The sequence below is a fragment of the Myripristis murdjan genome, chromosome 13, assembly GCF_902150065.1.
Source record: "Myripristis murdjan chromosome 13, fMyrMur1.1, whole genome shotgun sequence".
In the NCBI taxonomy this organism is placed as follows: domain Eukaryota; kingdom Metazoa; phylum Chordata; class Actinopteri; order Holocentriformes; family Holocentridae; genus Myripristis; species Myripristis murdjan.
Window position 1 is genome coordinate 6,128,841 of NC_043992.1, and position 17,519 is coordinate 6,146,359.

The 17,519-nt window shown below is 44.6% G+C and overlaps 1 non-coding gene across 1 annotated transcript; it reads left to right on the forward strand.

The window, feature by feature from the left end:
- The first annotated feature begins 7,064 nt into the window (after positions 1 to 7,064).
- trnar-ucu (transfer RNA arginine (anticodon UCU)) lies at positions 7,065 to 7,156 on the forward strand. Its single transcript is given in 2 exon segments — positions 7,065 to 7,101; positions 7,121 to 7,156. It is a non-coding gene; the product is annotated as a tRNA-Arg (tRNA).
- The last annotated feature ends 10,363 nt before the right edge of the window (positions 7,157 to 17,519 follow it).

The following is a 17,519-nucleotide window of genomic DNA, read 5'->3' on the forward strand; positions in this document are numbered from 1 at the left end:
GCAACATCCAACAACAAACGCCCCACCAAGACTCCAGTGAAGCCTACATTTAACCCCCTGAAAACCACCAAAAGTCCCATCACACAGCTTTCAAAGGCTGTCGTGGCCAGTGTTGGTCAGGGTCCGAGTGCCACCAGCTCTCCAGCCACCACTAATTCTGTTCAGTCCACCATTCTTATGCCCTCAGCAATTCTGCCACCTACGGCCTCCACCCGAGCTGCTAAAACAGCAACACTGACTGCCAAAGTTGCTCTCCCTGATCCTACAGCAAGAGCTTCAGGTGTCAATCCATCTTCCCATTCAGATAAACCACAAACCCAACTTGCTTCCCCTCTCTATCCTGCACAGCACCACCCTGAAGCTGCCTCTGGCTGGTCGCCACCCTCAAAAACACCCTACCAGTCAAACAAAAATCCCACAGAGATGGGAAGCAGAAATGAGCCAAAGCTCAGAGCTGAGACAGAGGAGATGCTACTGAGCTCCAGGACTGAAGGAAACAAGAGGACAGGAGATGTGAAGACAGAAACCCGGGTGGGACCTAAACAATTGAATCCCTGGTCTGACGAAGGCCATCCCAGCACCGAGGACACCCCAGCCATATCCAAGACCCAGAGAGACAAATTCATGACAAACCCAAGAAAAAACTTTACACCAGAGGACAGACAGAAGGGACAGATGAGTTCTAATACCACAGACATTCAGGAGAGAGCAGAGATCCAAGCTAGCCCGAAAAAACCAGGACAGACACCAGATAAAGCAGTAGTCAACCCTCGAAGTCCAGGCCCAGAGTCCAGTCCATGGTCAAGGACAGAAGAAAGACTAGGTGGCTCTAAAATCCCAAATGTAGAGTTTAATTCAGGACATTGGGCAAATAAAAGATTAGCCAGCTCTAAAATCCTGAATCTAGAGTCTGATCCAGGACACAAAGTAGAAGAAAGACTAGCCAGCCCTGAAAGTCTCAGTACAGAGTCAAATTCAGGGCCGAGGACAGAGGAAAGTGTAACCCGTGAGTCCAATGCAGGTCTAAGAGTACAAGATAGACTAGTCAAGCCTAAAAGTCCAGAGTCAAATTCAAGGCCCTGGGCAGAGGGAAGACCAGTCTTCTCTAAAAGTCAAACACTAGAGTCTACCTCAGTCCCAAATGTAGAAGAAAGGCTCGCTTTAGAGGCAAATTCAAGGCTTCGGACAAGAGAAAGACTAACTCTAGAGTCTCAAGATTCAAAATATGAGGAAGAGGAAAGACTAGCCAGCCCTAAAAGTTCAGAGTCGAATCTAGAGTCTGAGGATGAAAAACGAAACCTGGCCAGCTCTAGAATCCAAACACTCAACTCTAGTTCCACATCTAAGGTAGAGGACAGACAAACTGTAGAGTCTCATTCAGGGTTGAGGACAGAGGAAAGCCTAACCCCAGACCCAATTTCAGCATCTAAGGCAGAAGAAAAGCTAGCAAACGCTGAACTCTCAAAATTAGAGTTTAATTCTGGGTCTATTATGGAAAGACGAACTCCAGAGTCTGATTCTGGGACTTGGACGATGGAAAGACGAACTTTAGAGTCAAATTCAGGATCAAAGGCGGAGGAAAGACCAGCAAGCCTGAAACTCATGAGTCTAGAGTCGAATCCAAGGCCGAGGACAGAGAATGGACTGATTCCAGACTCTAATTCAGGGTCTAAGGCAGAGGAAAGACCAGCGAACTCTAAAGTCTCAAATCCAGAGTCTCACTCCGGGTCTGAGATGGAGGAGACACGAACTCTAGAGTCTGATTTTGGGCGTCTAGAGGAGAGAGGAGGCGGTTTGGAAGTGGGAGTGAAGGGAGAGAGGAGTTGGGAGGAGGAAGGAGGGAGGACTGAAGCAGAGGAGCAAAAAGAGGAAGAAGTGAAGACTGGAGGAGTGAAGAGGCAGTACAACACCGGCTGGCAGCGGCTCAGGTGAGGACACACCTCCGGTCTGTCCTTGTGTCTCTTGTCCCAGGTTTTGCCCCTCTCCTTCCCAAATTTTCTTCTCATGTGATTTTCACCTGTCTCTTCGACCTGTTTTTATCCGCTCCCTTCTTCTCATTTCTTCTCTTCCTTGAACTTCCTCCTCCTCCTCCTCCTCCTCCTCTCCCTGTATCTTTACTTGCCTCCTTTTTTCCATCCTACCTCATTTACTTTGTTCTTTACTAATTTCTATTTTCTTTGCTTTGCTCTTTTGCTGTTTGCTTCTGCAGTGTCCTGTTTTCTTTTAATTAAAGTTTCATCCCGTCTGTGTTTCTGATTTTGAAATGGTTATGGAGCCGGGACATCTGCACGTCTTCACCTACTCTTCATTTTACCATTTATTTTTTAAACTGAATCGTCTCAATTCAGACTTTTTAAATGTCTTAAAAGTGGTTAGATGTCGCCTTTGAATACAGTTTTACTGATGAGAAAACTCTGATATTGATGCTTTTTTAATTTTTACCCTTCGGGCTTCATTTGGACAATGAAACTGGTTTAAATTTGGGTTAAATTACAAAGGTCCTGAAAAGTCTTGAAGCGTGTGTAGGTAACTTTTTAGGTTGTAGATATTCTTCTCAGTGCATTCAGTTTGGATGGTGGTTTGTAAGAATTATGAAGGACCTACACAAGCTTCAAGTTTAGATTTTATTAAGGTGAAGTTTCCCTGCAAAGAGCTGAGATGGATTCAGTAAAAAATTTGCTCCAGTTGAACAGCAGTGTGTGTGTGTGTGTGTGTGTGTGTGTGTGTAAACATGCTCAGTCGAAGCAGTGATGAGTCTGTAAAAACCTGATCAGTGGAAACCAGACAGATTCAGATTCAGTTTAGTTTCCTGTCCAAACAGCAGGGGGAGCTGTTCACCTGGTAATACACACTGTACTGCATACTGTACATGCTGCACTCCATACTGTATGTTGTACTGCATACCTTACTGCTTAACATACAATAGTATGTACTATCGCAGTGGAGTTCAAAGTGGGGTCCTGGGACCCTCAGGGGACATTGAGGGGGCAAAATGAGGACAAGTTTAATTTCACTGTAACTTAATTCACTACAGATTATTAGAATGCAGCACATGCATGAGGGATCATATTAACATTTTCTTCTTTGTGGTTTGATCTACACATGATCAATCAGTGTTCAAGTGTGACATTGAAACAAAGCAAAATGGGAAAAAAGACAGTTAGGAAATTAGCAATTACTTCAACAGTTAAATAATTACTGGAACATTAGCAACAAAGAAACAAACAAACAAAAAATATCCCCAAATAATGTAACCTGCCAGAATTTAATTGCCAAATAGATAAATAAATAAATATTTTAAAATAAAATAAATATATCAGATTCTACTACTACGAATAATAATAACAACAACAACACATACAGGTACAAGAAAATTTTGCCCACAAAATTACTTGAAAATTAGGAAAAATAGGGGCGCCCCAGTGGCTCACCGCTTAAGAGCACGCACCATGTACCAGGGCTTAGTCCCGATTGCAGCGACCAGGGTTCAAATCTGACCTCAGGTCCTTTGCTGCGCGTCATTCCCTCTCTCTCCCCTGCCCTTCCTGTCTATCTCCACTGTGACTGTCAAATAAAGCATAAATGCCCAAAAAAAAAAAAATCTTTACAAAAAGAAAATTAGGAAAAATGTTCAGGCAATTATATTTGTAGTGATTTAAATTATATATTTAAGGATGTGATCAGTGATGCTGGATCAGATTATATTTCCTGCAGCTGCACACGCTCTAACACAGAACTTTCTCAAACACAAGAAAGGTAAATAATCTCATTTACATTATAACTGGCGGTGATACAAACATATTTTGAAAGCTTTATTATGGCTTGGAAATGAGCAGTTAATGAATATATTGTTTTTTCGGTTTAGATGGCAGGGAAAAGTGAACACAATGGTGTTTTGTTCGCTGTCACCCCCCCTGCACACTGGGAATTCAACCAAGGCCCCATAATTTATTTATCTTTTTATATATTATTTTTATATTTTATAATCCTGATTCTGTTGGAGTGCCTGAGGCTCCTCTCTGCCAACAAGTTTTTATTTGCCTTAAAAAAAAAAATTGGATTTGAAGACATAAACCAGGTCACATGACTTGTATAAATGCAGTGCAGTGTGTGTGTGTGTGTGTGTGTGTGTGTGTGTGTGTGTGTGTGTGCTCCAGGTTCTCTGTCTGCTGTACAGGTCTAATTGTAAAAACAGAGTTTCCTGCTACAACAGTCTGGAAAACACATCCAGCCCGACACACACACACACACACACACACACACACACACACACACACACACACACACACACACACACACACTCACACACACACACACACACACACACACACACACACACACACACACACACACACACACACAGTCAGACCACAGCCATATTTAAATTTATTGTCCTTCACTGCTCTGTTGTGTTTTTATTGCTCTTAGTTCTTTTCGTTGTTTCGTTCTTTAGGATTGGGAACCAGATCCGAGTCCTGGATCCTGGAACAGAAGTAGCTGAATAAACAGAACGAGTAAATATCATTGAAACGAGTACCGTTGTCCGCTGTTTTTCAAGTAAAAATACCACAAGTAAAATAATATAATATTAATGAAAAACACCATATTAATGTCTGCAGGTCTTTTATCTTGAAAAGCACCAGCCCACACGGGGCCTGCCGTCCCGGTCCCGGTGTGTTCAGTCGCTCCTCGTCGGCTTGTAAAGTTGGACTTTTCCAATTTTAGCGTCGGAAATTTGCATTCAAACGTTCGAAGTTGTGACCCACGCAGTTTGCACCTCCCAGCTCCCACCGGGGTGTGTTCAAGAGCTCCATCCGGTTATTTTTTACCATGTTGCAGATTTCTAATAGCCATCCAAATAATGTTTATAGAGGGTTTATAAAGCGGTTATTAGCCATTAACAAAGGGTGATAAAATATCTGCTCCATCCATGTCATGTTTGTAGAGGTTTAACAAACAATTTCTTAAAGGTTTATAAATGATTTGGTATCATTAACAAAAAACTTAATATAGGATAAAAAATGTTGTAATGTATGCAACAACAAACTGTTAATATATAGTTTGTTATGTAATAAGTAACCATTAATTAATTATGATTTCATTGTTTGTTAACTGTGAAATAACTGTTCCAAAGTTAATTAACTATCAGTTCATGATTTATTAATGATGGTTAACATAAAGTGATTTTTTTTACTTCCTGGTGTCGGTAAGGAACTTTTTTTTACTTTATTTTGTAAAGTTCTATACATACCAAGTCAGCTATTGTATTTGCCATTTGATTTGTAGCCATTAGTAAGTAATAAGTAATAGTTATCCATAGTCACATTATAATTTTTATGGGGACAGAGGCTGCAATTCACATCATGACTCCAAATCCTAATCCCAATCTAATCCCTCTCAGTTAAAGAAGTGAACTGTCCTCACTTCTTCATCTTTTGATCCTTGTGACATAAATATACTGTGTGTGTGTGTGTGTGTGTGTGTGTGTGTGTTTGTGTGTGCCTTAAAGAGATGGAAAAAAACAAACTCACCTGCAGTTACCCAATACTGCCCCATTGGCCCATTGCAGCATGCTTGTTTATTCATTCGTGGATGTGTGTGTGTTTGTGTGTGTGTGTGTGTGTGTGTGTGTGGAGGAAGGAAAGGTTCAGACAATACTGGGCCTGTGGAGCCAGAACACAGTGACCTTCAGCCTGAGCCAACCCTGCTGTTCACTGGGGTTCATTTTATTTTTAAAGCCCCGTCCCAGTTCCTCTGCATGTCCACAGTTTTCTCTCCAGAATGTTCCTCTGATCTCCTCCCAAAGCGAGCAGTGGGATTTTAGAGCTGCTACATCATTTCTCCTCTCTTTCCTCCAGCCACTGGTTTCCATTCATTCCACTACGATATGAACATGAACTTTCAGAGCCTTCACACTTTCTTCACTCCAGTTTTCCATCAGCGGAATAAAGTCCTCCACATGAGTTTTCCTAAAAGCAGCAGCACTGTTGGGTTTTCAGGACTTTTTCAGACTGAAATGCTCCCTCCTCCTCCTCCGCCGGGGAAAATAGTCCCTAAGCGGGGAATCATTTTGCTTTCCACAGCCAATTATCAGCTGTGTGGTTTGTGAGTGTTGAGGACTTTGTTCGCCACAGAAGCAGAACATTATAAGGCGGCTGCTTCAACCACAAACTCACATTTTGACTCTGTGCTGTGAAATCTGTAGCTGCTGCAGAAGCTGATAGACGGTTTGTTGACGTGGAAAATGTGGAGGAGACAAACATTCAGGATCAGTGGGAGCTTTAAATCTACTCATGAGTGATTTTCCTTGTGATTTTGCTCTTTTTTCAGTTTTTATGCCACAACACACAACAGACTTATTTTTACAAGCAGGCAGACGAGGTTCAGCTCGTCTTCATCTGTTTCTGGAAATCCACACACACACACACACACACACAAAAGGCTGTCCACCCCTGTATCTATGAGGGACAGAAACAGAAACACGACGTCACCTCACGTTACCTCACCTCACCTCATGTCTCGCCACGCCACACTACATCATGCCACACTACGTCACGCCACCGTACGTCACGTCACACCACGACACTGTTTGTGTGTCCACCTTGTGCTGTTCCCTGTCATATTGTGCTCCATGCATGTGTGTGTGTGTGTGTGTCAGTCTCAGGGAGGCCCAGGCAGTGCTGCTGAGGAAGGCTCTGTCCCGTGGAGGAAGAGGAGACAAGATGGCGGCCCTGCTGATGAAGCACATCGAGACGGAGAGGAAGAAACTGCTCGCCCTCTCCTCCTCTTCCAACTCTTCGTCATCATCATCATCATCAGCAGCAGCAGCAGCAGCATCGGCGTCCAGAGTGAAGACTTTCCACACTCAAAAAGGCCAGTACACTGCACACACACACACACACACACACACACACACACACACACACACACACACACACACTCAGCAGAGTCTGTGGAGGTCAGGTTAAAAGTGTGCAGTGTGTTGTCGAGGTCCATGCTCTCTGCGTGAGGTCGCCTCCTCTGGCGGCCATGTTGGAGGTCCTCAGCTGTTTGTGTTCCCGTGTGGCTCTGTGGCGCAACGGATAGCGCATTGGACTTCTAGTCAAACACACGAGCAGTGATTCAAAGGTTGTGGGTTCGAGTCCCACCAGAGTCGTGGTTTTAGAGTGAGAATTATAAAAGTAACTGCAGGAAACACCACAGCAGCTCAGCCATGCTAGTGCTGGCTAGCATCTTAACATAATTACCCTGCTGACTAGTTAGCTTGCTAGCAGTTTGTACAGGTTAACCTAGCTAACGTGGCTAATAGCGGCTAGCATTAGCATGTTAATAATAACGTGCTTAGCCTGCTGGCTAGTTAGCAAGCTAACAGGATGTTCAGGTTAACTGAGCTGACTCTTGTCACACTACATACATTTTTACTGCTTCCACTGGATAGCACATTGGACTTCTAGTCAAACACAAGAGCAGTAATTAAAAGGTTGTGGGTTTGAGTCCCACCAGAGTCGCAGTTTTAGGGTGAAACTAAAGAGAGGTAATGATCAAAAAATCCAAAGGACAGTCACACAAATGAAGAACACACTGTGTGAATGTTGCTGTGGGCCTGAATAAGGCTAGATTACCCTGCTGGCTTAGGTAGCTAGCAGTTTGTTCAGGTTAACTGAGCTAATGTAGCTTGTACCAGCCAGCATTAGCATATTTATAATAACATGGTTATCTTGGTGGCTAGTTAGCGAGCTAACAGTGTGTTTGGGTTAACAGTAACATGATTAGCCTGCTGGCTAGTGTCTGCATCAACGTGTCAACTAACATCTTCTGTAGCTACTTCAGCGAGCACGTGAATCAGTGTATTGTTGGAATATTCTTTTTATTTGATTAGCTGGTGTGTGGCAGGACCTTCTGAACTCTACCTGGAACTCACTTGATTCCTCTACCTGTTCCACTGTTATAAAAAAAAAGTAGTGGCGCAACTTGGTGGGCGTTATCCTGGTAATTTCTCTGCGTGAGAAATACAAGGTGTGAGTGTGTGAACGGGTTGAAATGCGTGTGTCTCGCGCCCAATGCGTGAGACTTGAGAGCTTTGCTAACAGTGTGTTCAGGTTAACAGTAACATGGTTATCTTGGTGGCTAGTTAGCGAGCTAACAGTGTGTTCAGGTTGCTTTGTATGAGCATGTAAACAGAGGGAGTAATCCTCCATCAGGAGACAGAAAGGGCTGATGGGAGGTTTCAGGTTCTCTGGAAATGAACCGGACAGGAGGCGTTTCTCAATACCAAGTTCACCAAGTTCAGACTTGCGAACTTTTGAAGTTGGGACTTGTCGAGGTCGACTCAGGAGTACAGACTTGGAGGACGGATGGTCGTTCTGCGATTGGAACAGAAGCAACTTGATGACTTCTCCACCTCAACTGACTAGGCAATATTTAATATAACCAGATATCCTGTAGTGTTTATAATAAAAAAGAAAAATGATATAAACACTCTGCCTCCCCCATTTTCATAAATATATTCCATTTAATTTAGCTAATTTAATTTAAATAAATGACAGCCTACAGCTCAGAGAGGTACTATTGATATATATTTGATTTCCCCGATTTGATTTGATTGATTATAGATTATAATAAAGACTATAGTTTCACAATTATGAGTTCTCTCCTCTGGGGTTGGCGCCATCGCCGCTGGTTGGTGCGAAATGCATGCTGGGATACCTGGCTGCTCCAAGTCCACACAAGTCACCAACCGATGCATCCTCGCTAAAAGGGGCGGAGCAAGAACACATCCGGGAATTTGGACCGAACTTGGTCAGATGGGAACTTTGAATTGGAACAGGACTCGGGTCGTGACTGATGACGTTTCACGAGTCCACAAGAACACAAGGACAGAGAAGAACGCCAATTGAGAAACGCCCACTGTTTATGTTTACAGCAGTGTGTTGTGTGTTTGTGTGAGTGTGTGTTGTGTGTTTGTGTGAGTGTGAGCAGCCTGAGCCGTGTTTACACACGTTCAGCCGAGCACGCTGCCAGTGTAACATACATACCATAACGTGTGTATCATTATTCTCCTTAATGGCTTGTGTGAAGCTAATATGGTGCTGTTGAAAGATGCACTACACACACACACACACACACACACACACACAGTGCCACGTCTAGCAGCCATACATTGTTGGAATGTGTCGATGTCAAAGTTTTTCCACTTCTCTTTAAAAACAAGCTGACAGTGATTTAATGGAGCTGGAATGCCTGGTTTGTACAGTGTGTTTGAGTGTGTGTGTGTGTGTGTGTGTGTGTGTGTGTGTGTGTGTGCAGCCCTCTGACAGCCTCAGATAAGGTGAATGTTAATGCAGTCTCTCAGCTCGGCCCTGATGCCTGTGATTAGACCATTATAACCAGTTCCTGTGATTGTGCACACCAGTCTGCTGTTAACCTGGGCGCCGACACACAGAACCTCTGAGCTCTGACACCGACACGGAGGAGGCAAACACACACTTTTACCCAATTTGGTCTTACAGAAGCAAACTGACGCTACTCTCCTCACCTCAGCGAGCTGAACGAGTCGAGTTCCTCCCCTCTCGGTGACGAGCTGCCACGTCACTAAAGGCTGATGCCACCTCTTTTAAACAGCAGACTGAGATGTTTTTCTCTCTGTCACTTCACTTTGAAAATCCTCGTTGTCTTCTGCAAAGAAAATGAAGCACATGTGTCGGAGAAGCCCCTGTCGCCTGGTTGGTCTCAAACCGAAACACATGGTTTGGTCCGCCTTCAGCCTCTCAGAGGATAAGTCCTGTCTGTTGACGTTGTGATGTGTTTAATGACCTCACAGACCACCGTCCTCCTGTTGGTGTGATGTGTTTAATGACCTCACAGACCACCGTCCTCCTGTTGGTGTGATGTGTTTAATGACCTCACAGACCACCGTCCTCCTGTTGGTGTGATGTGTTTAATGACCTCACAGACCACCGTCCTCCTGCGGTGACGCGTTTAATGACCTCACAGACCACCGTCCTCCTGCGGTGATGTAGACCACCATTCTCCTGTTGTCGTGATGCATTGCATTGACCTCACAGACCACCATCCTCCTGTTGTGGTGATGCGTTTCATGACCTCACAGACCACCGCCCTCCTGTTGTGGTGATGCGTTTCATGACCTCACAGACCACCGTCCTCCTGTTGTGGTGATGCGTTTAATGACCTCACAGACCACCGTCCTCCTGTTGTGGTGATATGTTTAATGACCTCACAGATCACCATCCTCCTGTTGTGTTGATGTGTTTCATGACCTCACAGACCACTGTCCTCCTGCGGTAATGTGTTTAATTACTGCACAGACCACCGTCCTCCTGTTGTGGTGATGCGTTTCATGACCTCACAAACCACCGTCCTCCTGTTGTGGTGATGCGTTTAATGACCTCACAGACCGCCGTCCTCCTGTTGTGGTGATGCGTTTCATGACCTCACAGACCGCCGTCCTCCTGTTGTGGTGATGCGTTTCATGACCTCACAGACCGCCGTCCTCCTGTTGTGGTGATGCGTTTAATGACCTCACAGACCGCCGTCCTCCTGTTGTGGTGATGCGTTTCATGACCTCACAGACCGCCGTCCTCCTGTTGTGGTGATGCGTTTCATGACCTCACAGACCGCCGTCCTCCTGTTGTGGTGATGCGTTTAATGACCTCACAGACCGCCGTCCTCCTGTTGTGGTGATGCGTTTAATGACCTCACAGACCGCCGTCCTCCTGTTGTGGTGATGCGTTTCATGACCTCACAGACCACCGTCCTCCTAAGGTGATGTGTTTCATGACCTCACAGACCACTGTCCTCCTGTTGTGGTGATGCGTTTAATGACCTCACAGACCACCGTCCTCCTGTTGTGTTGATGTGTTTCATGACCTCACAGACCACCGTCCTCCTGTTGTGGTGATGCGTTTAATGACCTCACAGACCACCGTCCTGCTGTGGTGATGTGTTCAATGACCTCGCAGACCACTGTCCTCCTAAGGTGATGTGTTTAATGATCTCACAGACCACCATCATCCTGTGGTGGTGATGCGTTTAATGACCTCACAGATCGCCGTCCTCCTGTTGTGGTGATGCGTTTAATGACCTCACAGACCGCCGTCCTCCTGTTGTGGTGATGCGTTTAATGACCTCACAGACCACCGTCCTCCTAAGGTGATTTGTTTAATGACCTCACAGACCACCATCCTCCTGTTGTGTTGATGTGTTTCATGACCTCACAGACCACTGTCCTCCTGTTGTGGTGATGCGTTTCATGACCTCACAAACCGCCGTCCTCCTGTTGTGGTGATGCGTTTAATGACCTCACAGACCGCCGTCCTCCTGTTGTGGTGATGCATTTCATGACCTCACAGACCGCCGTCCTCCTGTTGTGGTGATGCGTTTAATGACCTCACAGACCGCCGTCCTCCTGTTGTGGTGATGCGTTTAATGACCTCACAGACCACCGTCCTCCTGTTGTGGTGATGCGTTTAATGACCTCACAGACCACCGTCCTGCTGTGGTGATGTGTTCAATGACCTCGCAGACCACTGTCCTCCTAAGGTGATGTGTTTAATGATCTCACAGACCACCATCATCCTGTGGTGATGCAATTAATGACCTCACAGATCATCGCCATCTACAGCGCCGCTTCCTCTCCTGCTTCTTTGAAGCAGGTCCATTATCACAACCTCTTCCACTGTCACCATATTGTTGTCAGAAACTTTTCGCTGCCTTCTACTTGATTTATTACTGAACATCCATGGTGGCGTAAAGGAGGCATGGAAACTTGTGAACAGCGAGCACAAATGAACCTTAAGACGCCTCTGTGGTCAGTCGGACTGTGCATAATAATGCGCATTCCTGAGACACAAACTGTTCTTAGCGATGCGATTGGCTTGTTAGAATGTAAAAAGGTAAAACATGTTTCCCGTACAACGCAGGGACCCACCACATGCACATTTGTACACATTTAATTTTTAAACCAGTTTACTTGGCTTTCAAACTTCTGTAACTCAAGTATTTAAATGCAAGAAATCTGACGCCCATCCATGTTCAAAGGGTTAAATAAACAAAATGATTAAATTTCACTGAAATTAGTATGTTTGTTGTTTTTTTGCAACAATGCGAGTATGTATTTCTTTTCATTTATAGGACAGAGATTATAGTCACTGAGAGCAACAGTTTTAAATCACCAGCACCGACCTGGTGCTGTTGTATTGTACTACTGTAAGACAAGGCCTGTCTCGTTCAAATGACACATCAAATAACTGCTTCTTAATAGTGGAATTATATAAAGGTTAACTAATTTTTCATCTCACAGTGCAGTCAGAGAAGCTGACAGTTGAATTCAAGGAATATCAGGAACGTTGCAGATGGATCAACATGAACAAACCAGGAAGAAAGAACATTTTAGGTCATGATTTAGTTTCGGAAAACCATGGAAAAGTCCTGAACTTTGACATGACGGGTGCACTGGGAACTTTAATCTCATTTTTTTCCGTAGTTTGCCCAGATGATCTTTTTTCATTGTCAAATCTGTTTGGATTAACTGATGGAATTTAATTTAAACTAATGCCAATGGAAGTGTGTATTGTATCATGTCTGTTGTAACTTGTGTGTGTGTGTGTGTGTGTGTGTGTGTGTGTGTGTGTGTGTGTGTGTGTGTGTGTGTCTGCAGTGTTTTTACTTAGTTCCACTGCTAATGTTTTTAGTTGTTACACCTCACTGGTTAAAGCCTCTGACTGGGTGACTGTGTGTGTGTGTGTGTGTGTGTGTGTGTGTGTGTGTGTGTGTGTGTGTGCTGGCTGCTTCATGTCATTGTCACAGTCCACAGCCAGTCTGGACATGAGCTCATAGACAAACAGCAGCAGAACAACCAGCACTGTGTGTTCACCACGACGCTGCCTTCAGGGACCGCAGGAAAACCTCCAGCACATTGATTTCCCTGTCTTTCCTGTCAGCAGACCTCAGAGCAGCGGCTCGGTGTGTAGTGATGAAGCTGCCAGCCTAATAACTCATCTTCATCAGAGGAGCTCAGGGATCTGTTCCTGATGCAGCTGTTTACATCAAAATGGCAAAAATCATCACAAATCTGAGTACAAGATAAAAACACTATCAGCCGTGTGGCCCAGACTGAGCTCCCTGAGGTCCTCAGACCACACCGGGGTCACACCCTAACAGAGCATGCTGGAGCACCTCGGGGTGTCTGGCAGAATTAAATCAAATCAAATCTCAAGTGAATTAAAACACAAATTTAAAAAAAATATATATATAATTAAAAACAAGCTCCCAGGTCACCACGAGGTCGAGAACGCACCGTCAGAGCTGAGCGGCCACGTCGGTGTTTGGTGTTGAAGTTGATCGTCACATTTCTGCGCATTTTGATCAGCGATGCTGCTGGTGTGAAGCGCTAAGGCAGCAACAGTCTGCCTGTAAAAATAACCGTGCATTCAGCCGTCAGTGAACATAACACCTTTATGGACAGCGTGAGTTAAATCAGGGCTGTTTCACTGCTGGCACCAAAAACAATGAGCCGTTGATTTACAGACGTCTCTCCCACTCTGTGAGTCTGTGGGACTTTGTCTTTTTGGGCCCCAGGTGGTGAACGCGCTCAGAAGCCAGAATAAAATGACCTTTCAACTCAGGAAAAACACATTCCTCTCCTGTATTCTTAGTTCGTAGGATTCTCCTTTCATCAGCTTTTCATAATAAAACTTGATGTGACTCTGGAGTCTGTGTAGTGAAGACGGCCGGCAGAGTCACAAGCCGCGCTACAACTGGTGGACCAGTTTGTCCACGTGCGTCCGTGTTTTCTCTTGCAGCTTTTCACTGGATCACACTTGCATCAAATGTAGCATCACAGCAAACACAGCAAACGCATCACTTCCTGTGCAGCAGGAAACAGCAACTGGGTTTATTTACAGATTTGAGAGAGAGAGGAGTGTTTTCTCTGAGGTGAGAGAGGACGGCAGGAATTTAGGAGAGATCTGCTGACATTCCACAACTGAAGTGTGTGTGTGTGTGTGTGTGTGTGTGTGTGGGAGTGGAAGTTGTTCCTGTAAAATGTTTGCAAGGGCCTTCTGATTTAAAGCCCCTCTCTCTCTCTCTCTCTCTTTCTCTCTCGCTCCGTCTATAAATTTAATTGATCTATCGGGTGTGTCCCACTAGCAGAGGAACACACACAGCCAATGAAAACACTACCTGTCCCAGCCAAGCAACGTGATTGGTCAAAAACCTCTTCCACCTCTGCCAATAATTCCCATAATGCACGCTGGCTGGCCCGTGACACACGGAAAGGAACATCCTGAACCCTGGAAGGGAACATGACAGTCGCTGTTGTTTTGCCTCTGTCTCTGCTGTGGAAAGAAGGCGTTGTTTCTGCTCATTTCCCACTGACCCATTTCCATAACCCTAACCCTGATGATCCACTGTTACTGTTGTTGCTGCGAGCTGCAAACTCTTTTGAACCTTTTGGCTTTCCGTACAGCGAAACTTCATCTAGAGCTGCGACTAACTTTTATTTTCTTTACTGATTACTTCATCGATTATTTTCCAGATTTGTTGTTTGGTCCATTAAATGTCAGAAAATGGTGAAAAATTCATCTGGCAGCATGTGTTCAAATTTTGAGCGTTGTTGCTGATTGGTTCTCTTGTTTGAATTTGCCCCGCCTCTCTCTCTCGTCTCGTCTGCCAATCAAATCAAAGCGCGAGGCTGTCAGCAGCCGGTCAGGCCTGAGAGCAGCCGACCACGTCCAGGCTGTTTGTCGTCTCTCATCTACAGACGTTTTGTTTAAAGATCAAAATGTTCTGTTCTTAATTCAAGTTCTACTGAAGAACTTTTAATAAAAGTCTGACAGTGTTGAGTTCTGCTGTGAGGCTCACGCCGCCTGCTTTCAACTTCCCAGCTTTATTGTCCAGTTTAAAACATTTGTCAGGAAAGTAATCAAGAAATAGTCTAACGTAATAAGTTACATTACTGTGATGAAGTTATTGAAATAATTTCATTATTTATTACATTTTTAACAGCTAGTAATCTGTAATCTGATACGTTTCAGAAGTAACCTTCCAACAGAGTTAACAAAACTGACAGGGTGAATGAAAAGGGGAGTAGAGATGCAACTAATAATTATTTTCATGATCGAGTCGTCTGTCAATTATTTTAATTAAACGCTTAATTAAACGCTTCTTTGTTTGGTCCATAAAACCATATTGATCACAGCCCACAATGTGATGTCCATCGATGTCCAACTCTACATGAGCACCTGAACGCAGCATCTGATACTGAGTGCCCTGCTTGTGTGTGTGTGTGTGTGTGTGAATAAAGTCATTGTTAGGTCGGGGCTGCAGGGTCACAGAGCTGGAAAGGCTTAAGTACATGGATCAGTATGGATCAACTCTGACACACACACACACACACATACACACACAAATGCATGCACGTGCGCGCACACACACAGAGATAAACACACATACGCGCGCACACATGCATACATGCATGCACATACACTTACACAAAATAGCACAAATCCAATTAATTTGATTTGAAAGCCATTTTATACATAAGTGAACACACACACACACTTAGAACAATCACTCACTTTTTCCTCTCTTTGCCTTTGTATTAGACACACACACACACACACACACACACAGAAATGCAAAACTTCACAAATTCCCTGAGGAATTCACACACTTACATATTCACTTATGCACACGCATTCTCTCTTTAAGTCTTTTTCTCTCTGACACACACACACACACACACACATACACAGTGTTTTGCCTGCTGTCCTGTCAGTTCCCACACCTGTCAATCAGGCTCATTGTTGGGCAGACAAGGCGTTCATTTAGAAAGCAAACAGGATTTAACCTCTGACTGGTCAAGGTCAAAGGCTTTTCACACACAACCACACACACACACACACACACACACACACACACACACACACACACACACACACACACACACACACACCACATACGGCCACACTGTTTTCTGCTTAAATCAACTGGTTTCAGGGATGTTGTGGCCTCTGGAGCAGGGAACATGTTGATGCTTGTTTCTGGAAAGAAAAGTTAAAGAGTGAAAGCATCAGAATCAGTTTGGATGAACATGGTGTGTTTTTCACGCTGGGACACAGTCACAGGGGGAAGTAGCCAATTACATTTCCTCACGTTCCTGAAAGTGAGTAGCTTCTGTGTACCTGTACTTTTTTGAGTGTTTTTTTAAAGTTAGTCATTTCACTTTTGCTTCAGTTCATTTTTCTTCACTACATTTTAAATCAGATCCATCCATCAGAGAACAGATGATCAATGACAGACCAGTATTTGCTAACAAAGAAATATCTGCATCAGTCTGTCTGACTGACTGACTGACTGACTGACTGTCTGACTGACTGACTGACTGACTGACTGACTGACAGACTGTCTGACTGACTGACTGACTGACTGACTGTCTGACTGTCTGACTGACAGACTGTCTGACTGACTGACTGACTGACTGACTGTCTGACTGTCTGACTGTCTGACTGACTGTCTGACTGACTGACTGACTGACTGACTGACTGACTGACTGACTGTCCAATAGACTGCAACTGATCAACTGATCCATCAACTGTCTATTTTTCTGACTGACTGTCTAATTAATGCGGTGTGTGTCCCCCTAGGAGTACATTGGAGTACTGCAAGGGGTACTTGAGATTTTTCTAAAATTGTTAATTTAAAAAATATCAGTCAGGTATAATTGCTACAAATAATTAGCCCATTCTATAATAAGTTCAATAAAACATGTAAATGTGAGTTTGATAAATCACATGCTATCTTCAGGTCTCCCTCTGGGTTCCCTGAAGGTGTCAGAAGTGTGTGTGTGGTTTAAATCTGCTGCTGTGGTCGTCGAGTGAGGACGTTTGTTCACTCTGAGCGGGAAGACGAGACAAAACAAATCCAGAGAGTGGATCAGTGGTTGAAGCGTAGCAGCGATACAGCTGGAAACAAGGAGGAGGAAGAAGAAGAAGAAGCAGAAACAGCTCAGTATCAGGTTGTTGTTTCACACTGGTGAGGCTGGGCCAATCCTTCATTTTCCAAACTGCTCATCCTCATATGGGACGCTGGAGCCTCTCTCAGTGGGCGGAAGGCAGGGGACACACCTGGACAGGTCGTCATTCCATCGCAGGGAAACTGAGTGACCTGGAGATAGTAAAGGCTGAATTATGCTTCCGCGTAGGAAGAGCGTACGGAGGTTGTGTGGAGCTTACGGGGGTTGTGCGACCGCCGCAGAGCCTTGCCGCGCACCTTGCCGCGCGCCTCCCAAAAATTGTAACTACGCGGACCCTCCGCAGCCCCACAAGAGCTGTGATTGGTCCGCCGAAGTACATCATTTCCGGCATTTCGTTGCAACCGGCATCACATTCCTGTTGTTGTGCCGTCAGCGCCGTTTTTTTTTTTTTTTTTTTTTTTTTTTTTTTAAAACTGTTGTGTCTCGACTCGTCGGTTGTGTTTGAAAACTTTGGAGAGTGCCCGCA